The sequence below is a fragment of the Zootoca vivipara genome, chromosome 9 (genome assembly GCF_965207765.1).
Source record: "Zootoca vivipara chromosome 9, rZooViv2.hap1.1, whole genome shotgun sequence".
NCBI lineage: Eukaryota > Metazoa > Chordata > Lepidosauria > Squamata > Lacertidae > Zootoca > Zootoca vivipara.
In genome coordinates this window covers 27,122,515-27,147,803 of record NC_142592.1, presented here as the reverse complement: position 1 = coordinate 27,147,803, position 25,289 = coordinate 27,122,515, and the positions used below count along the sequence as shown (strand labels likewise).

General features: G+C 42.7%; 1 protein-coding gene across 12 annotated transcripts in view; it reads left to right on the top strand.

Annotated features, from left to right (window-relative positions):
* GRIP1 (glutamate receptor interacting protein 1) overlaps positions 1–25,289 on the top strand; it is a 315,585-nt gene that overhangs the window by 200,678 nt on the left and 89,618 nt on the right. The gene's annotated exons all lie outside the window — the stretch shown is intronic.

Sequence of the window (25,289 nt, the reverse complement as noted above, 5' to 3'; positions counted from 1 at the left end):
TGCTTAGTGTAGCAACAAATATTGCTAGAACACATTTGCACAAAACACATGGAGGGTAAGTGAATGGGCCTTGCGTGGGGCAGGTGGGGGCAGCATGAAGGAGAGAGAATTTGAATTCTGCCCTTCACCTGCATGTGTTGAATAGGCTTCGAACAGACCGTGTGTGTGCGCGCACATCCGCGCTCATAAAAACTCTGCATATGGGGACCATGTAAAAAGGAAGGTCCCTAACTGCATTGACAAGACTACATCTGCAGGGTGGCTTTACACAGTATACTGAATATGCTTTTGGTGGGTGTTACTTGGGACTTTTAGACCCATTTCTCTGCTGATCCTGCCATGTTCTGTCTCATTCATTGATTCTGTCTCCTGGTTTGTTCTTCAGTTGTGTCTTCAAGTTGCCATGTGATCCCAACTTGCCTTTGGGTCATGACTTCAGGCTTGCTCTTGTTTTCCTTTGGCTTTGACTTAGTTGTTGATCCTGACCTCTGGTTTGTCCCATGGATTCTGGTTCCCAACTCCTGACTCAGCTGAGATATCTACCCAGCCCTGACACTCTTCAATTATTTCTGATCATAGTCATTAAATCCCATAGTATATATACATCAGCTTTTCTCAGCCTTGGGTCCCTGGATGTTGTTGGACTACAACTCCCATCATTCCTAGCCAGGATGGCCAGTGGTCGGGGGTGATGGGAGTTGTAGTTCAGGGACGTCTGGGGACGACGACTGCCATTTGCTCATTCTGCAGAGTATGAGAGGTGTGTTGGAGTTTCATTCCCCGTGTCTGCAGTCATAGGATTGTTGTCTATCACATGATGGTATATGTTTTTCATTCCACAGAGTGGGAAGTGACAAAGACAGGATGTTTGTGTTACTGTGTTCCGTGAAGTGGTACTTTTGCCTTTTGTTCTCTCTCTTTGCTGTCTGATGCCAGAGAGAGAGGGAGCCATGTTGCAGTGCTCGGTGTGTGTTTATATGTAAATAAAGGTAAATTAGCTAAAATGCTGAGTTGCTGTGTTCTGTTACGCAACTGCGCACACTCTGTGGATCCCTAAGTGTACTAATGCTTCTTAGCATTAGTCGCTGTGATGTTCGGGCTGGAGAAAGCTTCTGAAGCTCCCGAACGATCGACTAGGAGGGAGAGAACATGCCAGTTGGGCATGTGTCTCTGCCAGGGTCCTACTCGAGAGTAAGAGATCCTAACAAGGGGCTCCTGCATAGAGGCTGGGGTCTAGGACCAGCAGATGCCTTCCTCTTCCTGCTCTGCACATTCCATTTATATGTCAGGAAAATGAGTGAACACAATTACTGCCACATTGGTGCTGCCAAGTATGGAAAGAGGTTACACGGGAAGGTTTTATTGGTGACTGCTTCACAGTTAAGAAAATGTATTTTTGTTGCTGGTATACCAAAGCCTGAGGAGCAATTCACGTGACGTTCTTAGTGGATATCCATTATATTAGTGGTATTCAATTTTATCCCACAGTGTGTGAAATGGAAATCGTTTTATTAGTCACAGTTCACCACGGTACATTTTTTGTATGATAAATGGAGTGAAATAAAGATCTGTATCTATCTTACAGAGCTCAAGTAAATACATATTAAAGCCATAACATGTATCAATTAAAACTGTAATGTGCAGCAGTATCATTTATAGAAGCAATATGCAAGTTTTTGTTAGCTGATTTACTACCTCTAATGTTTTTAATATGTTAAATACATTAAAATACAATATTTTGCTTTTGTTACATTAAAATGCTGCCAAGTACTCTGAATCTATTGAGTCAGTTGGGCTATAAATTCAAATAAATACTAGCTTGAATCCATAGGTGTATTGCACCAACAGAAAAGCATTTTTACTCAAGCAAAGCAGCCTCCCTGAATTCTTATTATTTCTTCCCCTCTCTGCAGCCACCAGTGTCATTATAGAGGGTTCCTCAAACCTCATGAGTAGTAGTTGAGGAGCTAAGAAAGTCTCATTGTGTGAGCAGAATTCCATTCACTCTTCTCAGGATCCAAATCTGAATCTGAATTAAAAGCAGCATGATTAAAGCCAAGCGTGGACTAATAATACAGTTGCAATAAGAAAAATGAAAGCAAAAATGATTGCAATGGAACAATATTTTTCTTTGCAGCTTCCTAGACCACAAAGGACAGTTTACCTCACAATCAATGGAAGTATTTTATTTTATTTTATTTTTTGCCTCAGTGGATAGTCAGATGGCCATGGCTGGAGAAACACTATTGCTTCATACAACTGATAAAGCTTTGTTTATACTCTCTTTTTTTATTCATACCTTGCAGTTTTTCCCTGGCTGAAGTAATTTGTGGCCTCAGTGTGATATTTGTTACTTATGGGCTATATTAATTTAGTACGTTCCTATTAAAAACACCTTCTCATGCAAAAGGTCATTGACTTCTGAGACACGTTGCTGTGGCAACAAGCCTCCTGGGCTATACTGTCTGCACTTTGTTCCTTATTGAATGCAGGTCAATGGCAGCTTCCTAAGCTTATTTGGTCAATAGGAAACTTTATAAGACAGACATTTCAAAGACCCTGAACCTAGATTGCAGTTTTTTGTGTGTGAATGGTCAACAAACTAGTTGCAATGAGTCTAAATCAAGCCTAAATTCTTACACTTGCTCTTTTCAATAAACAGTTTGTGCATGCACAGTCTCTCTCTCACACACAGTAGATGCATTCCCAAAGGGCACTCTAATTATATTTCCTAGAGTCTCAGAAAGAGCAGCGAAAACAAGATTAGAGAGTGTATGAAGTGAATCAGTCCTTCAGTAAGTGATCAAATGATGCAAAAAACAGATGGTGTATGCAACTACTACAAGTTTTGCCTTGTAGCTGTAGAATTTGGAAGCGGCCCATTCTGTTTTGAATCTGCTCTTTGACATTCTGATTCAACACTCTCTTTCACCCCATTGACTAGAATAAGGGACCTGAAAATAGTTTTATTTCCCCTCTTGTCACATAAGTGGATGAAATTTGCAGGCAAATAAGCCCCTCCTGAGTGCATTCAGGTAGCAGGATTTCAGGATCGATCATTCAGAGAAGATTTAAAATGTTTTATTTTTTGTAAGTTTCTAACTGTCTAATTTCTAACTGTCAGAGTGGATTGCAAATCACAGACACGACCAACCCTTATGAATGATGAAGTTTTCCAAATATCAGAAAAATGGGCATAGCAGTTCTCCCTCAAAGAGAAAGTTTAGTATTTAGTATTTAGTTTAGTATTTAGTAGAAAAATAGAAATGGTTGTTGTTGTTTGTGCGGGGCGAAAATTAGGCATATATGCCTAGGGGCTATTGTACTAGGTGATTTTATCTTAGTTTTTAAAAAGTAAGATTTTTTTCTTTTTCCCCTCCCTTCCTCATGCAGAAGAAAAGAGAGGATATGATTTTCAATTGTTTGTTAGGAAAACAAGTGGACCACCACAGTAGTTTAAATCCACTGCTTACACCCTACTTTTACAGCAATGTCACTGTGATTGGAGCTATTTTTTTGGGGGGGGAATCCCTAAGATAAAGAGGTAAACCTGCCTGTCAAAATGAAAGTTCTCCACCTCCTCTTCTGTCAAGCTCTAGGAATTCATGAGTCAGCCTCAGAAAAGGTGTCAGGAGGAGGGAAGGGAAGGTCATGCATTTAAGTTCTGGAAAAATGAGGCCACAGAGCAACCCAGCAGCATGGGGGGGGGTTCCCCTGGTTACCTCAAGATGCCTTGCTAATGGCCTGATCTGACTGCTGAACATGAGATTATGACCTAAACTGCACCAATTCACCTTGTTATTCGGCGTACATACAGAGCGGATGCACATACCTGGTACCTGGGTTCCGGGGGCTATTCAAATACTGCAGAACTTGGTATGCCCATTTACATGCTAAGTTCAATATTAGTTTGGCTGTGCAGAAAATCTATTATCTAATTGAACTGTCTGGCATCTACATGGATTCTACACCAGTGATAAGATTCATTTACAAATTATACAGCTCATTTGCAAGTTAAGGTGTTGACAAAATCTGACCTGCTAGAATTTTAACTGTATAGCAAAGTAGAGCAGGAAGCAAAGTCTTAGCTCTTAAAGAAAACATCATTGGGAAAATCTGTAAATGGTAGATAACAAGTGAGAACTCACAACAAAATGTTGCCGTATATTACCAACCCCTGACAGGATGGCTCCTGTTCAAGACATAAGCCAGCCTAAAACAAGAGCCTTGTTGTGCTGTCCAGGGTTCAGAAAATGGGAGAGGGAGGTTCAGGAAGTGGGACAGGTAAAATAAAAACATCTTTTTACTTTCCCATCCACCTGAATTTCCACCAGCTTTGGCTAGTGGCCCAACTGCACCCCTATCTGGACAGGGATAGCCTAACTATATAATGGGGTCTCCTCTGAAGACGGTTTGGAAAATTCAGCTGGTAAAGAATTTGGCAACCAAGGTTGCTCACCAGGACAAAACAGTTTGAGCATATTATACTGATCCTGGTCCAGATGCACCGACTGATAATAAGTTTCCATTCCCAATTCAAAGTGCTGGCTTTGACATCATCGTCCAATGACTCTAGAACAGGATAGACTGCTTATATCAATCCATATGCTTAAATTAGAATTGATGGGATAGTCTCAGTGCTAATCTCACCTGGCAAGCCACTATTTTTGTTACACTTGCAAATAAAAAATTGAAAAAAGAAAGAAAAATGGCCCTTGGGGCTGAATTTCATCCTAGGTATCTCAGAATTATTCCCAGTAATAGGAAGGCTCTCTTGGGCATTAAATCTAGTTACAGGTAGGTAGCCGTGTTGGTCTGAGTCGAAGCAAAATAAAAAAATTCCTTCAGTAGCACCTTAAAGACCAACTAAGTTTATATTTTGGTATGAGCTTTCGTGTGCATGCACACTTCTTCAGAAGAAGAAGTGTGCATCTGAAGAAGTGTGCATGCACACGAAAGCTCATACCAAAATATAAACTTAGTTGGTCTTTAAGGTGCTACTGAAGGAATTTTTTTATTTTGCTTGGGCATTAAATGCGTGACTTGGGCTATAATCAGCCATTTCCTTTTTTCCTTCTCAGTGTCTTCATATATATTCCCCTGAGACATCGTCATGTCAGAGCTGCTTTTCTGCAACTTGATCCCATGTTGCTGCTGTGCGCTGCATATGAATGAGGAAAACACATGGGTCTTTCCCAACTTCTGTTTACTTGAAGTGTACAGTTATAAGTGTGTCAAATGTAGACAATGCCTTTAAAAAAGCAGTTTTGGCCCTGGTAATACATTATATGGCATTTCAGCTGAGGGTCTAATTGTTTTAAGTTGCTATCTTATTGGGGATGGGGGCATTTTGCCTTCCAAAGTGATAGGTAATCAGTCACCAAAGTTTGGTATTGAAGGGAATTATTTATTTGTTCTGAAATATGGCATCTTACACATGTTTCGTTTTAATATGCATTTAAGAAGGTTTTTGGAATAAGCTCAGCCTTTGAAATATGGCTTTGAAATAATTCAAGGTGAATAGAGTCTCTTCCCACTTCATTCCAGGGGTCAGATTCAGCTCTTGTGAAGACAGCATATCACAGGGATCAGGGGAGTTCTTGGACCAGTGAGCTTTACTCATATTGAAGCTTTTACAACTACCACCTGTTTTCTGCCCCAGTGTTAGGTTTTATTTTCTTTATGTATTGGTTTTAAGTCTTTTTTGCGTTTTCCTAAAAGCACTACCAAAAACCCCCAGACAAGTCCTATTAACCCTTCTCTGTAGCACAGAGACTGCACTTCCTGTTTATCCCCCAACCCTAAAATGATAATGAGACCAAGCCAATTTATAATAAGACTCTAGCTGCAACAAAACATGTCTGTCCCATATCAGTCTCTACAGCCACAGCAGGCACTATAACTCTCCAACGGTTTGACTTCGCCCTTGAACACACACTTTCATTGTCTCCCAGGACAGAAGGATGCCAACCAAACAGATAAAAGAAAATCAGTATGTGTACATCAAATATTTGTGAAGGCAGGAAAGAGATGATACATTATAGTTGGCTAAGATATAGCTGTTAATATAGTTTTCCTGTAGCTTGTCCCTGTCACTTTCCCTCTTCCCCCAGTTTTGTTTGGGACTTAGTTATGGTAAGGTAAAGGTAAAGGGACCCCTGACCATTAGGTCCAGTCGTGAGCGACTCTGGGGTTGCGCGCTCATCTCGCATTATTGGCCGAGGGAGCCCGGCGTATAGCTTCCAGGTCATGTGGCCAGCATGACAAAGCCACTTCTGGCAAACCAGAGCAGCACATGGAAACGCCGTTTACCTTCCCGCTATAGTGGTTCCTATTTATCTACTTGCATTTTCATGTGTTTTCGAACTGCTAGGTTGGCAGGAGCCGGGACCAAGCAACGGGAGCTCACCCCGTCACAGGGATTCGAACCGCCGACCTTCTGATCAGCAAGCCCTAGGCTCAGTGGTTTAGCCCAGTGTTTCTCAACCTTTTTTGGGCCACGGCACACTTGTTCCGTGAAAAAAACCACGAGGCACACCACCATTTAAAAAGTTAAAAAAATAACTCTGTGCCGCCCTATATTATAATTATGACTGTAAGAAACACTTGCCAAATATTGCTTTCCGGCGGGTCAGCGTTGTGTATTGGCGGCCGCCAGGCTCGTTTGCACTGAGCTTTGGGAAAGAGGAGGAGAAATATTGCTTTCTTGCGGGTCAGTGTTGTATATTGGCGGCCGCCAGGCACGTCACAATGCAAATCGCCCTTCTTGTTGCCGCACGTCGCGGCACACCAGCCAGCGTCTCGCGGCACACTAGGGTGCCACGGAACAGTGGTTGAGAAACGCTGGTTTAGCCCACAGCGCCACCTGGGTCCTGGAAATACACAGGCTAAATTATCATTGGCTGAAGACTGTCAAGTCCTAAGTTCCAGATCTACAGCAGGCTCAAGTCTTTGAGACCATCTGCACTGTGTACTGAACTCACTGGGTGGTCAGGACCAATTTTGAACTAAAGGAACTGACCCTGGGAAAACAGACCCTCAGGTTACTGTTCTTCATTTTACAGTACTGCTTAAATACAGGCCTGTCTTAGATAAAAGCAATAAACTTCCCCTTTAAGATTTTGGGGTATTAAACAGGATATGCTTAATCCTACACTTAAGTATTCTGTTTGATTTTTAGTGATACATTCTTAACAGGCCAACCAGCAATTTCTACTGAGTTCTTGAAAGCAGACTATCTGTTATGCATTGCTCTGTTTGCTCATAACCTTATTAAATTTAGACTGCTGGCTTGATGCAGTTCCGAAGAGAAATTCTGTAGAAGATAATAAAAGCAGCTGCTATGTTTAAAATTAACAATGAGCGGTTATTAAAATAGCCAAACAGATATAACATTCGGGAGCTACATTTACATTCATGGAGTTACATTTCACAAGCTCAGAGTATCATTTGTGGGGACTACTGAACTGTACAGTGTTGCTCCATAACTTTGGTGCATTGGCATAAATAAATTGCATATGTGCCTGGAATAAGAAAAGGGGTATAGAAACATATTTTTTTTAATTTTTGCTGCCAAATGTCCAGCTGCTGAGTACATAAGCTGAATTGTAAAACCTTTTCTATAGTCACAGATTCTGTCAGCTTTACTGCTAAATTCTTTGAGTGAATCCTAGGGAGTAGCAGGATTATGGCATTGTCTGACTGGAGGAACCACTTTGGACATCTGAATCCAAGACAAATTCCTGCAAAGAGCTGAAAACACATGGATCATTACATCTGGACTTTAACGCAGATCGAGGGACTGTAAGCTAAAATACACCCTGAGAAACATAGCTTTAACAGGATTCTTGAAACCGGGTCAGTTTTTAGCTGTGATGGCACTTCTTTGTGGGTTAAGCCAAGATTTCCAAATGGAGCTGAGTAAGTCATTAACAGTTCATGCTATAATAATCATAAGCAAAATATAGTGACGATGATACCATTTACTAGGATGTTCGCAATTGTATTTTCCAGGTGGTTAGCACTCCTGTGTTTTCATGTGGTAGATGAAAAGTGGCATTTGCCTAAATAAAGTGGCCACTTTTGGAGATTTTTTGTTTTTAAGAACTTGAGAAAAAGTTAAGAAAACTTAGGGAAACTTTTATGACTCACACACACTGCTGCACGTCACCCCATTCTCCAAGTGCTATGAGATTCCATGGAATGAGAGACTGTGGTGTCTTTATGATATATGGTTTATTTTATACATATATACAACCTGAGCCTATGATGGAGGGGCTTCAACGCCCCAAGAGGGTCTTGCTTATCCCATAGCCACAGCCTTAGATTCAAACAGGAATCAAGTATGGTTCTGTCTTTCTCAGCTGCCCAGCCTGCAGCCTGCCACTTCTAGCACCCTCTCAACTCTGGCCTTTGTCTTTCTAACTACCAGTGAGTTGAGGGAAGGGCACCCATTTGCTCACTGGCAGAGGAAGAGGAGTGCGGGGGGAGCACACTGCTCCTGGCAGCGCGAACCTGCTGGGGTTCCATCGCAGCTGCCTCCCTGCCCACACTGGGCGCCACGCCCCCGCAGATGGCACACCACGCCCCCAGAACGCACGCCACACCCCTGCGAGCAGCGCATCGCGCCCCCAGAACACGTGCCACGCCCCTGTGGGTGACGCACCACGCTCCTGGGGCGCATGCCAGCCCTGCCCCTGCCTGCTCTCCGCCACTGGGCACAGAGCCACTTTCTTTGTTACCTTATTGGCCCATACTTAGAAGACAATGACCTCACCAGGAAGCTAGCCTGGATATTCCAGGAAATTAATCCTTGCTGGGTGTAGGAATTAGAAGGGGGCTCAGGCATACAGCCTACCCCCCCCCCAAAACTCATAGCAATACAATAACATATGTGGAAAATTAAACTGCAGGGAAATTAATGCTAGAAGAGTAGCAAAGTTAGTTCTATCAGCAAAAATATAGAATAGTATGTGTTTAATGTGGCATTAAGCTTTCAGTACCCAGGATCCAAATATACTTGCTAGATGAGTTCTGCACACTCACAGAGACTTTAGACCACAGAATCAACCGCTTTTGAACTAGATAGCGTAAGTTTGGATTATAGCAAGATTCAAGAAAAAATGTCAACCATAAATCAATCCCAGGAAATACCCAACTCCTTGGGTGTATATAAAGTAGCTCTTTGAAGCCTGGCAATTGGCTCAAGTCTAATTCATCACATGTTTTTACATTTTGGTTCTTCCAAATAAAAGTAGATTCTGTGCTTAATTTTAATGGGAAATGGTCTGTATTTGTTTTATAAGTTGCCTTCTCTCGTGCTTATTATTTTTTCTTCCTTCTAATTTGTGGAGAGCTGAAACTTGCAAACCTAGTGTTCATATCCAGCCTTGCTTTTCCAGTCCTTTTCCTTTGTCCTTTTTCACCTGATACTGTTACAGAGAAACAGCAGCAGCATGTCTTCCAACATGGTTCTGGAAGAGACAAACTCCTTTCATACATGCTGCTACAAAAAAAACCTTCCCCCACCCTGCCAAACTTTCAAAGTATTGCACCGTGCGTCACCTCCTAGTGATTTGGCTTCCCCTCAGGAAGATCCATCTTCTTCCTTTTATATTCTACTCACCTCCAATATGGTTCATTAGTGAAGGGTTTGTTTTATTGATTTGCATACCAGGTCCTGGCAACTCAATCACATTTGAAATGGTATCCAGTTTTGGATTGATTAGGTGCTTTAAAAGTAAGCTATTTTTGCTTCTTCATTTACTGAAGAAAAAACAACAACACACATCTCATTTGCATTGCATTTTGCATCATTGTTGCTGTTCTCTGTCTGTAAAAGAAACAGACCTTGCTTGATCCTTGTAGTCTGTTCATTCAATTTTTAATTAACTTTTCTATTTCCATGTCTCAGTGGATTTCTGTTACAGTTAAGGAAACAATAAGCATTATCGCTGGGAGCTAATTGAACACCTAGAAGATTTGCTCTCAGTAATAAAATACTGCGTGGCAGCAGTGGCTACTTCGGCAAAGTATCAGGGCTTAGCTGTAGGCACCTGTTGGGGTGAAGCCTAGCACCAAGATAGAGTACACCAGGGGTCAGATCGGTATGCGAGTGAGGTATGTTTGTGTCTCGTAGCAGAACACACCAGAGCCTGGAACACTGTTGTTGCCCGGGTGAAGTTCTGGCATAAATAGAAATGTGCTTAAGAGGGTCCAATGTCCAGCCTGGGTGGATGAGAATGGTCTAGAACCTGGAAACACATTACAGCCCCTGCAGAAGCTCCAAACTGCATTCCTTCACAAAGATCATTCATGCAACAGAGCTAATGCTTCAGCTGCCTGCCTAATTCCTGACACAAGAACATTTTAAAATCTGTTTTCACATTTGGCATGCCTGCCTATTACTTATGGATTTCTTCACAGTAGGTATTTTACAAAATAATGATTACCAGAATTAAATAACCTTGTCACATTCTGACATACTGAATGTGGAAAATCAAATGCATATATACATTTTCAGCTTCCAATTCTGTCAGCTGAAGCTTCTGGCCATTGCTCTGGTGGAATACCAAGCAAGAGATCCAGGTGTAGAGTGGTTGGTTTCAACTGTGTTTCTTGATGTATTAATTTCCTGAATCTTTAAGTAAAAAATAAATAAATAAAGGTGTGCCCCTATAGGCCTATACCATAGCTGCCAAGTCTCCCGCTGAAAAATGCGGGATCAGCAGCAGCGCGGCACCGGAAGTCACTTCTACGCATGTCTGGACATGCGTAGAAGCGATTTGCGGTGCCGCGCTACCCATGTCTGGGCACCAGAAATCGGGTGGCGCCAGCACCCAAAATGGAGCCTCTGGCAGGTAGGAAATCCGGGGGATTTCCGGGATTTTTTTCCATTCGGGAGAACTGCGGAAAACGGATTAAAATCTGGGGGTTTCCCGTGAAAAACGGGAGACTTGGCAGCTATGCCCTATACCCCCTTAATGTCTAGTACTGCTATTATAAATATACATAGACCCTCAAAATACTTCTCATTTTAGAAATTTGCTTCAGCTCCCAATCTTGATATGAGGCCCTGATTCATCAAACCCATTCTGCTAATGCAGGGATGTCCAACCGGTCGATCGCATTCTACCAGTATCGCGGGGCGTTCCTGGTTGATCCCGATCGATCGCATGGGTCAACAACTTTGGTGAAGGCTCCCCAAAAAAAGCTCAACAACTTTGGTTGATCCAATGGGTAGATCACTGCCAGTTTTTTTTTATAGTGGGGATAGATTGCAGTCTCTTAGGAATTGGACATCCCTGTGCTAGTGGAACTCCCACAGAGGACTACCACAAAGGCGCCAAGTTTGCTCCACATGACCCATGTCTTCTTCAAATACTCCCTGGAGAACCCCTGTAACTGGGAGGAGGGGAGAGGGTTGTTCTGTTGGGCAAGCAAAAAATGCTTACACTGGTGGAATTATTGTCTTAGCACTACACTGAATCCCACAGAGTTGTCAGCTATGGCCCTATAAAATTTGTATTTATCACTCTGTGATAAAAATCATCCAGGGAACATTGGAGCTTTCCTCAACAAATAAAATGTAAATATTGATAGAATGTGAAATCACCTTAGCTTGGTAGGTGTAAAATTATTCTTTTAATAGACTTACCGTTTTTATTGGATGATTTGCTGAAGTGAGCTTCATTCAGCAGCAGCAGTTGTTCGAGCTCCATTTCTGCATTTAGTCGGTGCTAAAAGAAAAAACAAACAAACAAACAAACAAACAAAGGTTATTTGAACTATATGGCAAATTTGAAATTGTATTTCTTACAGAATTCTTGTACCACAAACGCAACATCAGCTTTCAGAGTGATTTGGAAATAAAATTATTTTAAAAGTATCAGTATAAGAATACAAATCAAAACATCAAGAAGAGCAGGTGGAAGTAGCATAAATCAGGCATCCCCAAACTTCGGCCCTCCAGATGTTTTGGACTACAATTCCCATCTTCCCCGACCACTGGTCCTGTTAGCTAGGGATCATGGGAGTTGTAGGCCAAAACATCTGGAGGGCCGCAGTTTGGGGATGCCTGGCATAAATCATATCTAAAACCTTCAAAGAGTTTTTTTAAAAACTTGGGGTTAAAAAGAAGAGGTCTTTATCCGACACTAAAAAAAAGTTAGCAGTAGAGATGCCAGGTGAGGCTTAATTGCAGAGATAGGGCATTGCAACAAATGTCCGTTCCCTAACTCCCCTCCCTCCACCTCACCTCAGATAGCAGCAGCGTTTGAAAGACTGGCAACAGTAGATGGGATGAGATCCAATGGAGCCTTAGCGTGAGCAGATGGCGTGAGCAGATGGCACTTCCATTCAGGCAATGGAATGTCTGGTTTCAACCCCACCTGCAGCCCACTGCACCACATTAAGCTCCTTTCTGACGGTCCCCTTACCTCCAGGAGGGACATTTTGAGAGCTTAATAGACCTCAGTGGGAAGGAGGAAGCAGGAATGCTGTGTTCTGTGAATGGGATAATATTCAGCGTTTTTTCGGCTCCTAGCTATTGTGTCACCAATCAGTTTAGTCGTTTCTTTTTCTAGCCTTTTACGATGAAAAAATGATAAAGTACCACAAAATCTAAATCTTCAAAAAGTATACAGTGGTGCCTTGGCTCTCAAACTTAATTTGTTCTGGAAGTCTGTTCCAAAACCAAAGCCTTCCAACATCAAGGCGTACTTTCCCATAGAAAGTAATGCAAAACGGATTAATCTATTCCAGACTTTTAAAAACAACCCCTAATAAAACAGCAATTTAACATGAGTTTTACCATCTATCTAACGAGACAATTGATCCATGAAATGAAAGCAATAATCAATGATGATAAAAATTAAGATTATTTTTTTTCTCTTATCTTGCACTGATGATGGTAATTGTTTGGATGTGGGAAATTTATCCATTTCCACAGTCACACAGCCAATCAGTTAGTAGCTGAACTGAGTTCCACACAGTCACAAAAACAAATTAACCGAAAAAGCCTCAAAAACAAAAATGCAAAATAAATAGCAAAAACAAAAGCACCAAACTTAATCCGTTCTGGAAGTCCATTTGACTTCCAAAATGTTCGAAAACCAAAGCACAGCTTCTGATTGCGGCAGGCGCCCCGGAAACAATACCCGACAACCGCATTGGATGTCCAGCTTCTGAAAAACGTTCAGAAACCTGAAAACTTACTTCCGGGTTTTCGGCATTTGAGAACCAAGGTGTTTGAGAACCAAGGCGTTTGAGTACCAAGGTACCACTGTATAGTTAACCTATGCAACAGTTAAAATTGTGAATTTAAAGTATCTGCTGTTTCCAAAGTGTGTGGTGTGTGTGCTTTCTTCTTGAAGGTGCCATGACCTCCCTTTTGCACTATTCACCATGTAGCCCGATATCATGGCTTATGATTTCATACTTGTTTACCAGGGTTTACGGAGCTTAGGGAAGGAACAGAAACACTGGTGGGGAGACACGTCGTGCTCCTTCTGGGGATGTTTGTCCACCTTTGGTCCCCACTGCACCACCTGCTGATACTGTCTGCACACGCTTTCCAGCTGCTGATGCTTTACATTCAACAATGTGCAAATTCCTTTATACATTTTTAAAACAAAACTTTTCCTTAAAAAATAAGTTGATATCCCTACATTAGGCGCAAGAAATTAGTAAGCAGAGCTGGCACCAATCTAAAACGACAGCGATGTTGAAATTAAACTGTAAATGGCAACCAGAATAGAAGCGGGTTTGTAAATGTGCTATTGAGAGTAACTGTTTTAAATGCGTTGTGAGCCACTAGCAATTTAAAATGGGAGTCTTTGAACCACTGAATGGAATGTGATTGATCACTTCATTGATGATTTGCCCACAGACTCCTTGAAGCCTCAGTGAAAAAGGGCAATTTACGTGCATAACAGATTGTTGACATTTTGCGGGTTTATGAAGCAGATAATTCAGGCCATGTATATTACACATTTGAAAGAAATGCTCTGCTGTACATTCTTTCCTTCCTTCCTTCCTTTCTTTCTTTCTTTCTTTCTTTCTTTCTTTCTTTCTTTCTTTCTTTCTCCGGTGTACTCGAGACGTTGTGGTAACAGTGATCAAATTATTAGCAATGCTTTAGAGCTTTACAAATTCAAAAGCACAGTTCTCAATATTTTTTAACATTTGTCTGGAAAAAATTGGCTCCATTGCAGTTTCAAACTCTTCCCACACAGCCACTCTTTCAGAAGATTTCAGGAAAATGTCATCATAAATTATTTTTGCTTTGGTATTTCATCCACTTCATGAGCATATAATATTTAGTGATTTATCCTACTTGCTTAATCTCCATAGCACTTTGCACACATTAAGGGCAAGAAATTTCCTCTTTAAATGTGTGCTTTTCTTTATTTGATCAAGACACCATGCAGAGCTTTCTATGGAAAACGTGATATTACTACCATGGCTTTGCATATTTCCATGAATATTAGTGCTAGCACTGAGCAGGCACTTGAATACATATTCTGGAATTACCGTCTGCAAAATTATGTAGTACGTTGAAGAAACAGATGAGTTAAGAAGGAGAAAATGCCCAGCACTCTCTTGATTAAGATTATTTGCAGCTAGTTAGCACCACTTAATTAGACTGCTGGCCTTCATCTCACTTAACATAAATGTCTCTCAAAGAACTCAAGGCCACTTCCACAGCATTCTTAAGGGCCAGTTCAGACATCTGACTCAAAACTAACCTACTCAGTGTCATGGATTGTGTGAGTTTAGTATAGGTTGGTTGCCAAATATCTATTATCCCATTTTATCCCAGTCTTGGGCAGGCACAAGATGACTGATAGCACAGTCCTAGGCATGAGAACATGCTCTAGAACAGGGGTCTGCAACCTTTAAGACAAAAAGAGCCACTTGGACCCGTTTCCGAAGGAAAAAAATAAACTGGGAGCCGCAAAACAGGGACGTAATTAGAAATCAGAGGGCCCCATAGCAAAATATGCTATGCCCAATAATCAATGCCCCAAAATGCCATAGAAAATTAATCAGGGCCCCAGTGTACCATAAATGATGTAAATAATAATTAATAATGAGGGCCCAATGTCATCCTCGTCATTATAAAAATAACTTTGAGTTTGGGCTGCCTTGATTAAAGTGGTACCTCGGTTTATGAACACAATTGATTCCGGAAGTCTGTTCATAAACTGAAGCGTTCATAAACTGAAGCGAACTTTCCCACTGAAAGTAATGGAAAATGAATTAATCCGTTCCAGATGGGTCTGCGGCGTTCGTAAACCGAAAATTCATAAACCGAGGTGTTCATAAACCGAGGTTCCACTGTACTGGGAATGGGCACCAGCAACCACTGCCTTATGAGTTTGGGCTGCCTTGATTACTGGGAATGGGCAAAACTCTGACTCCCTTATTAGGACACCTGTATGGTTTCATGTGTGTTGCTCCCATCAAGTGAACTTATAAAATTTCCTCATATTGAATCAACCCATTGATTAATACATCTACCTCAATCTCCTGACCAGGCCGACAGGAGGCCACAGGCAGGTCGCAGGCAGGAGCAGCAGCAGCAAACACGCGCTCCGAGCCCGCAAGCCTTTTCTGCTGCTGGGCGGGAAGAAGCGCGCCCGTTTAAAAAAATAAATAACTCCGCCCCCGCCCCCCGTGAGCCTATTGGCTGCAGAAATGCGGCAGGGAGGGGCTGATGCAGGGAGGGGGCCGACCACGCTCCCTGGGCTGCTAACGTCACCTTGCGTCCTTTTTGCACAGCACACGCGCACAGCGGAGTTGTGGGTGGTGGGCACCGCGCGAGTGTCTGGCGGGCGCCGCCGCATGGCTCAGGCGGCGCATGGCTCGGACGCCTCCTCCCCTCGTATCCGCTCCAGAGCCACAGCAAAGGTGTAAAAGAGCCACATGCGGCTCCGGAGCCGCAGGTTGCAGACCCCTGCTCTAGAACATGGGTAGGCAAACTAAGGCCTGGGGGCCAGATCCAGCCCAATCACCTTCTAAATCCGGCCCGCAGACGGTCCAGGAATCTGCATGTTTTTACATGAGTAGAATGTGTCATTTTATTTAAAAATGCTCCTCTGGGTTATTTGTGGGGCATAGGTATTCGTTCGCACACACCCCATATAGTCGGCCCCCTCCCAAGGTCTGAGGGACAATGGACCAGCCCGCTGCTGAAAACGTTTGCTAACTCCTTCCCCAGAACCCTAGAATAGTGCTATCAGTCATCTTGGTGGCATGTGTCATTTAACCGTAGGACATACTGCATCTGGAAGTAGTGGACTGCTTTGTATATTGGATATTAACTTTTAAGCAGAAGCTGAAGAAGCACCAATCAGAGATGCTGCACTGGTCAGTTTCCAGCCTTGGCATGGGCTTGGAATTCATGTTTCCTTGACATGTACCACATTTACAATTTCCAGGCTAAAGAGAACTTACGGCACTGCTGTGCGTAATTTCTATCTTACAGGCTTTGAGTTTTAGGAGAATGAGCTGCTCCTTTAAGAAAGGCAGTTTATCTTAATATACATGACCTGTGCCAGATCCAACTGATTTTTAAAAAGTCTGCACTGCTTTACAGCAGACAGTTGCTGTATACCTAGTGTGTGTATATATATATATATATATATATGGTGATTTAAGGTGAATTCGGTGCTACTGATGTATGCAGACATTGTCCACCTCAATCCCACTCCCATTTAAACCTCTTCCATTTAAACTTATTTTGCAAAGTTTTTTTTGCAGATAAAGTCGCTCAGATTTGGGAAGAGGTAGACTCCACCGTGGGAGCAGGGCCGGGGCGGGAGAGTGCTAGAGTCCTGTCTAGTCAAGTTGCATGGGATCAATTCCAATCTGTTACCTCCGAGGATGTGGACAGGCTGCTTGAACAAGTGAAACCAACCACTTGTCTCCTTGATCCTTGCCCATCCTGGCTTATAAAAGCTAGCCAGGAAGGACTGGGCGATGGGCTTCGCGGGCTGGTGAATGCCTCTCTCGGTGAATGTTTCTCTCAGTGCTTCCCAGACCCGCTGAAAGAGGCGATCATTAAACAACTTCTTAAAAAAACATCTTTAGATGCAACCAATATGGCCAACTATCACCCAGTCTCAGATCTTCCATTCTTGGGCAAGGTGATTGAACGAGTGGTTGCTGAACAACTCCAGGCATGCCTGGAAGAAGCGGACAATTTGGATCCCTTCCAGTCGGGATTCAGGCCATTTTCTTTCTGAGGACTTCAACTTTCAGGTGTGTTCTCTGTTGAACATCTATGAGAAGGTGGTGGATATTTTTTCTGCAGTCACATTATCAGAAAGGGCTCAACTGGACCTTCAATCTTCTGGACATTCGGGAGGAACAGTTACATATGCCGTTAAAACAACTGATGGATTCTACCCCTCCTCTCCTTTTCTGGTGTATGTGTCAAAGACAAGCTACCGTATGTACAAACTGGAAGGAGGTGGTGGAGGACAATTGTTATTGTCATCATCATTGTTATTACCACCACAACCATGACCATCCTTATCATGCTTCCTCTCTGCTCTTCTTTCCTAATTTGCATACCCTACCGAAATACACTACCTTCTACAGTGGTACCTCTAGTTACGAACTTAATTCATTCCGGAGGTCCATTCTTAACCTGAAACTTTTTCTTAACTAGAGGTGTGCTTTCACTAATGGGGCCTCTTGCTGCCACTGCGCTACCGGCACACGATTTCCATTCTCATCCTGCGGCAAAGTTCTCAACTCGAGATAACTCTTCCAGGTTAGCGGAGTTTGTAATCTGAAGTGTTTGTATCCTGAGGCATTTGTAACTCGGGGTACCACTGTATTTTGCCTATTGTGAAACATGAGAAATGTTAGTTCTTGTGCACTACTTGAGTGTGCGTGCACTAGATCTATATCTGTCTATGTATATCACATGCATACAGTACCTGCATGCATGGTCAGTTGGAAAGAATGTATTATACACAATGTTATTTTTCTAGAAAAAGAGGTGCAAGAACTTACCATGAACAATTTCTTCTTCTTTTAGAATGGCAATGGCTCTCATCTGAGAGGTACCAGAACTCAGTTTCATCGAGTTCCAAATGAAAAATATATATCCCTGATTATATGTTATGGAGGGGAGTGAAGTAATAATTGAGGGAGGGACAACATAGAATGATTCACAAACATCCCATCAAGCACTGCCTGCTACTGTGGGTGGGAAACATTGATGTGCTCATGTATGGACAAACACACACATAGAAAAATCAGATCAATATTACCAATCCAGACATAGCATTATTACAGCCAGAAACTGAAACTTGTTTAATTTGAATTTCTGCAGTTTAATCAGTTTGACTTGAGCAGAGCATAATATGGTATTGGGAGTGAGGTGTCAAATTTTGAACTCGAAAGAACAATTATTGTGAAGAATAAAAAGTGCTCGGAAGATAGAGTACCTGAAATCCCCCAGAGAACTGATGCTTTCAAGGAAATGCTGCAGAGTTTTGGAAAATATATTGCATTTTGAAAAGGTTGAAAGGTTATGAGAAAGATGTGTGTAAAGTAACTATGTTCCTGAATATTGCAGGAGGAGAAGCAGTTGGTGATTTTTAATGGCATGAAGCTGTGTCACACTGAGAGAGCAGCATATGATATAGCTGACCACAAGTTTGAGGAGCTTTGTATTCCAGAGAAAAGTGAAACATTTGCTAGAGGGAATTTTCATAAGAGGACTCTGAGGAAATGGGTTTTTTTGTTTTTATTTTTTTTTTAATGAGCCAAAAGCAGAGGAATCAGAGCTGCAATATTGGGCAGATAAAGGATTCCAATATAAGAAATCAGATTATGTTTGGCATTGGAGATCTATAGCTGGCAATGTTGAGCATCACATTTGGCTCATGAAAAGTCTTTGGGTAAGATATTATTCCACATAATATTAACAAACTGGCTTTCAAATCCAGTACATCTACCAGGAAGAGAGGTAAAGGATTGGAGTGTGTTTTAAATTAAGTAAAACCTGTGTTATGATGAAGGGTCCCAAGAAGTGCAGCTAACAATACAGTATGGGTGCCTAGTTGCATGTTGGTGACAAAGGGCACAAATAAGGAGAGGTGCTGCTTCATGTGGATATTATTTGCATGTAGCCCTGTGTTGTGACTTAAAAGAGCATGTTTGCAAATAATTAATAACCTGGTCACCTATGGTGACCAGATAAGCCAGGCTTCCTCAACTTTGGCCCTCCAGATGTTTTTGGCCTACAACTCCCATGATCCCTAGCTAGCAGGGCCAGTGGTCAGGGATGATGGGAATTGTAGTCTCAAAACATCTGGAGGGCCAAGGTTGAGGAAGCCTGAGATAAGCCTCCTGCTTCTTCCTTCCAGCTTTAAAGAGCTATCATCTCTTTAATCTTAGAAGGCTGTGCATCAGGGTTTTTCCTTGGAAGGGGAAGAAACTACCCTGAGCCCTACCTCCCAAGCCTGTCTAACAAGGAAACTGGCAGAGGTTAACTTCTTACAGCCTTAAGGCAAAGCAAGACAATATGCCATTCATGCAATTGGGAATTACATGCGTAGCTTTAACAAAGTTAATACGGCGTGTGGGGAGGGGGTTACCTACACCCCAATCTTATTTTGAGGGACCATATCTGCTACTGACATTGAAAGAAAAGATTCCGTTGTCTAATACAGAACAAGATCACAGCAGAGGCAAAGAGTTAAAAAAAGTACACCAGAAACCTACCAGGATTAGAATTTTGAGCACTCACTGTAGACAAACCATCCTCCAGAACATAGCTGCCAAGTTATCCCTTTTTTAAAGGGATTTTCCCTTATGCTGAATAGGCTTCCTCGCGAGAAAAGGGAAAACTTGGCAGCTATGCTCCAGAAAAGTTTGCAGTATTAGCCTGAGATAGTGCTACAAAGAGCAACAAGATTGTAAAGAGCTGCACAAAGGCTATTAAATTAATGATATTGACACATATATATAATTATATGATTTGTTTCATAATTTGGTTTTCCCAGTTAGATGCAATGGCTATTAAGTCAGTTGTTCAAAGGGGAGTAGTTGGAATGGTAAGCTGTCACTTTAAGAATGGGGTTTTTTTTTTTTAACACATGGAGAAATGATTCTAGCCAGTCCTTCCCAGCTAGGCCTGAATAAGAAGGCTACACTGTTTCACAGTGGACAGTTATAGTGTACTTAGAATAAAACCAATTTTATTTGATGACAGCCTCCAGGGTAATCCATCTCAGTTAAGCAAATCATAGCAGATCATATTGCATCAGTGCTAGTTTCATATGGAGAGAGCAGCACACATACTTCTGTGTCAATTAACTTCGAATCATTAGAATTGTAGAGTTGAAACAGTCCCTGGGGGTTGTCTAATCCAACATAGCAATAATATCAGCTAAAGCATCCATGACAGATCCAACCTCTGCTTAAAAATCTCCAAGGAAGGAGAACCTAGTACCTCTTGCGGAAGTCTGTTCACTGTCGAACAGCTCTTACCATAAGAAAGTTCTTGATTTTTAGTCAGAATCTCCTTTCTTGTAACATGAACCCACTGGTTCGGGTCCTAACCTCTGAAGCAGGAGAAAACAAGCTTGCTCCACCTTCTGTGTGACAGCCCTTAAGATATTTCAAGATGGCTATCATATCTCCTCTCAGTCTCCTCTTTCCCAGGCTAAACATACCCAACTCCTCATCTGTTCCTCATAAGGCTTGGTTTCCAGACCCATTATCACCTTGGTCGCCCTCCCCTTGTCTAGTCCAACCTCCTGCAATGCAGGAATTTTTTTGCCCCAGGTGGGGCCCGAACCCACGACCCTAAGATTAAGAGTCTCATGCTCTTACCAACTGAGCTATCCCAGAGCTGCGACGTGAAAGATATTACTTTCACATACAGGCTCATGGAGTCTGCACTGGTGATGACTGGCCAGGAGCAAGACCTTGGAGTTGTAGTAGATACCTTGATAAAGATGTTAACCCAGCATGAGGCAGCTTGGGGTGGGGGAAGCAAATTCCATGCTAGGGAGGAGGTTTCTTCTTTTCCATTGCCTGCTGAAATCTTTTCTGTTTCATAGAATCACATTTCATAGAATCAATGAAGCTGAATATTGGAAGATTCAGGGTGAACAAAACTTCTTCGCACAGTGCATAGTTAAACTATGGAATTCACTTAGGATAATAGAATTCTAGAGCTGGAAGGGACCATTACTGAGGCAGTGATGGCAACCAACTTGTATGGCTTTAAAAGAGTATTAGATAAATTCATGGAGGACGAGGCTGTCAATGGCTACTAAGTGTGATGGCTGTACTCTGCCTCCATGGTCAAACCCAGCAAGCTTCTGAATACCAGTTGCTGGAAACTGGATAGTGTTGTTGTGCTCAGTCCTGCTTACCTACTACCTATGGGCATCTGTTTGGCCACTGTGAGAAAAGGATGCTGGACTAGATGGGCAACTACTAGCCGGATCCAGAAGTATTATTATTCTGTTCATATCTTTCTACCAGCGGAAAATGCCATTGTAGGTAGATGCGCAGAAAGCTTTTTTCTGTAGTCGCTGAGTTAAGGGAATTGCTGGCACAGCAATTGCCTCTGAACAGCATAATGACTTGCTGGAAATTGTTTGTTTATCACAGGCTGTCTAATCTCTCAGCCAAAGGAAATTAAAAAAAAATCTACTCATGTAATGAATGCAGCTCAAGGAACGCATATACATAATAAACATTATTCCCACTGTGGTAGTAGATGTAGACACCTGCTGTATGAGCCCTCTGGAAGTGAGGGAGGTAAACTGACTATATATATTGTGTGTGCATGTGTGTGTGTGTGTGTGTGTGTGTGTGTGTGTGTGTGTGTGCATGCTCCTTTAAATGAATTTTATTTTGTTCCTCGGTGACTGGACATTTAGTTTGCTTAGGCAATTACTGTCACTAATCAGTATGTTCTAGTGCAGGGTTGAAGACCCTGTGGCCCTCCAGATGTTGTTAGGGGAGGGGTAGTACCTTTGGTGGGGAACACATTGTGCTCGTACTAGGGGCCAACTTTGGTTCCCATCCTGCACTTAGCTGTCACCTGCGGCACCTAGAAGCTGTCAGCATGCAACAGTGGCCACACCCTGGGAATGGTTTTGGCTGGCCAGCTAAACCAGGTCAGGGTAGCCGATGGGTCTCAAACCCTTGATGAATTAGGGACTTCCCCTGCATGCAAAGACAGACCTCAGCAGATTGAGTGGGGACCAACGGCCAAGAAGGGTGGTTCTGCACATGCTACATAGGGAAGCGAGGGGCAGATGGGGCTCAAAGAAGGTAGCCCATCTAGGAGAAGGAAAAATCTTGCCTTAAACCTCTGCTGCCTCATGGGATATATTTGGGAGAAGAAAAGGCTAAGGAATAACCTCTACACAAATCCAGAGTCCTTGCACATCTCCTTCTGGCAACTCCTGCAACCAAGCTGGTGCCAAAGGTATTGCTCTGCTTTCCTTTGGACCACAACTGCGAGGCTGAGAGGGAGGTCTTGTTGTCTGGGCAGCCCAGGACCTCTATACACACTGCCAAGGCTTGCACCCCAGTTGCTGCTAACCTCTGGAGGCACACTCCATCCTCTCTCTCACCTTTGGCCATGTTGGCTGGGACTGATGAAAGTCAGAGTCCAGCAACATCTGAGGGTTCCACAGGCTCCCTATCCATGTTCTACCGTAGTGACTAGAAGGGTGTAGATCTAAGAGACTTGGTTTCAAACTTCACCATTTTAAAGAGTCAGTGGCAACTTTGGAAAATTCATTCCGTTACTAAGTGTTTAAACAACGGGCATTAGTGATCCATCTAATCTAACTTCTGCTGATTTAAAAGTGATAAATAAGTAGTAGTGGCAGTAGCAGGGATAATTAACTGGAGCAGACCAAAGTCCGTCTGATTCATTCTTCTGTTTCCAATATTTGCCAGCCAGGACCCTCTGCAACCTTACAGGCAGCTGCAGCTGGTGCAGGACGCAACTGCTGAGCTGCTGCATGGGATTGCAAGAGGGGATCATCTCACTTCAGTCTTCGAAATGCTGCTCTAGCTTGCCTGCAAGCTAATGGACCCAATTCATGGTGTTATTGGTGTACTGAGCTCTGAATGACTTTGGGCCCAAGGAACACCTCCCCTAATAGCATCCAGCTTGTTGCAACCTGTGCAAAATGTCCTGCTTATACCAAGGGTTGTTTGTAACATGGTGACTCTGCCTAAGTGGGAAATGGTATAGGAAGCATGGTTATGAGAGGGGAGAAATGCTATATTAACCTTTGTGGTGCTTTTTATCTGGGGCGTGATTTTAAGTAATTCTCACCAAGCCGCATTTCTATGTTGCATAAAAATGAATGGCCTTCCCACTTTGAAGTAATTTCCAAAAGCAAACCTACATGTAACAAGCGATAAATACTGTAATCAGTAGATGGAAATGAAACCTCAAGTGGGCCAGTCAAAAGAATTTTTATTATTATTAAACTACTGCTTTTTTTGCCGCATCTTGGGATGTTACCCAAGATAACTTTAGTCTTTGATAGCCTTATTCACTTATTTTTAAAGCATGTAAATATGCATATGGTTAAAACTAATTGGTTCTCCAGGTTCAAAGAAAAAAAATGCAAATAGCTTTATTTGATGGTATGTTAAGAGTTACTTGAGAACCAGAATGGAATCTAATTTTCTGTTCTTTTTACTGCTCATTGAGGAAGTGGTCTAAACACTATTCAGTTCCTCAGACAATTGATTGATCCTTAGTATTCTTTGGCAGTGTTAGGGTGCCTCAGTGCTACCTCCCCCTGTATAGCATTGCCCAGCCATTCTGAGATTGGACTTAAATGGCTTTTTAAAAAGAGATCCTTCAGAATTTAAAGGGATATGGTCCTATCCGCAGGGCAGACATGCACCCAAATTTAAAGAAGAATTCCCTTATTGTTACTGAAACATAGCTGCTGTACAAGTGTATTATCCTGCTTCGGTAACTGAATAAAAGAGCAAGATTTTAAAATGAAAGGTCAGGGGGTTGCGAGTGTTGTTGTTGTATAGTCCTGTCCAACTCTTCGTGACCCCATGGACCAAAGCACGCCAGGCACTTCTGTCTTCGGGTTGCAAATAATGCAACATAAAAGTTTACACAATCTGCAATATATGTATTTCTCTTTCATGTACATCTCTGGGGATTCCAAGCCAAACTGCACACTACTCATGTGCCATGCGCCTGATGCCACTTAAAACTAGAAAGCCACTTAAGGATGGGGCACTTAAGAATGTATGATCTTTAACCCTTTCCCTGCCCACTGTTTTCCTTTAAAAAAAAACAGCTCCCCTAAACTGTTTCCCAGCTGCTGTGCTTCCAATTGATCTGAACCACGGATAGCAAGTCCCTCTGGCATACACAATTCCACAGCCAATGCTAACAGTGGGCTAACAAGTCCAAAGTCCAGCCAGGCCAGGTTCCCACTTCAGCAGCTGATCTAGAGGCCAGGGCACCTGGAGGTCAGTCCCACACAAGCCACATCTTCAAAGAGCTCCCTGGACCATCCAAGCCATGGTCCAACCAACATGGGAAGTTGAGCAGACCCAGCACTTCAGCTCTGCTTCCCCTTTGTACTGTGCATGCAGATTGCAGCCTCTGGGCTTGATGAGGCAGATAGCCCTCACCTGTCCTCAGCCTGCTTCAGCTGAGGAATCACACACTCCCTGCCAGAGCTAGAGAGCTCCACCTGGCCAGCTAGGGAGATGGGCTGTGGGCCCTTGCCTGCCTCAGTCACCTAGAGTGTTCCTCCTGCTGCTCCTTACACCTCAGAGCCTGCCATGTTTGGGGAGACAGGGGCTCCTCTGGCTCTGGTGACGGGTCCTGCTGCTCTGGTTCCTGTGCACTGACCCCCCATCCCTTCACCATCGCTGGTCACCCTGTGAGTATTTTCTATACCAACCTCTCCTCCATCCTCAGCCTCAGCTTGCCCTGGTGTGTCCCAGTCATGGCTACACCTCTCCTCCTCCACGCTGCCCTGCCAGTTCATGACATCAGTACCATCTCATCTCCAGAATGGTGACATTTGCATTAACCCATTGTTTGGTTTCACATTAAATGCAAATGAGGTCATCATGGGGAAAAGCCCATTACTGATCAGTAATTTTTTGTTACTACAAGGAAATACATGGTCCTATTCTACCTGTTATGCACACATGCAATTATTCATACATTGCTTTACATTTATTGCTTTACATTCATTATTTTAATAATAATACATAATAATAATTTTTTATTTATA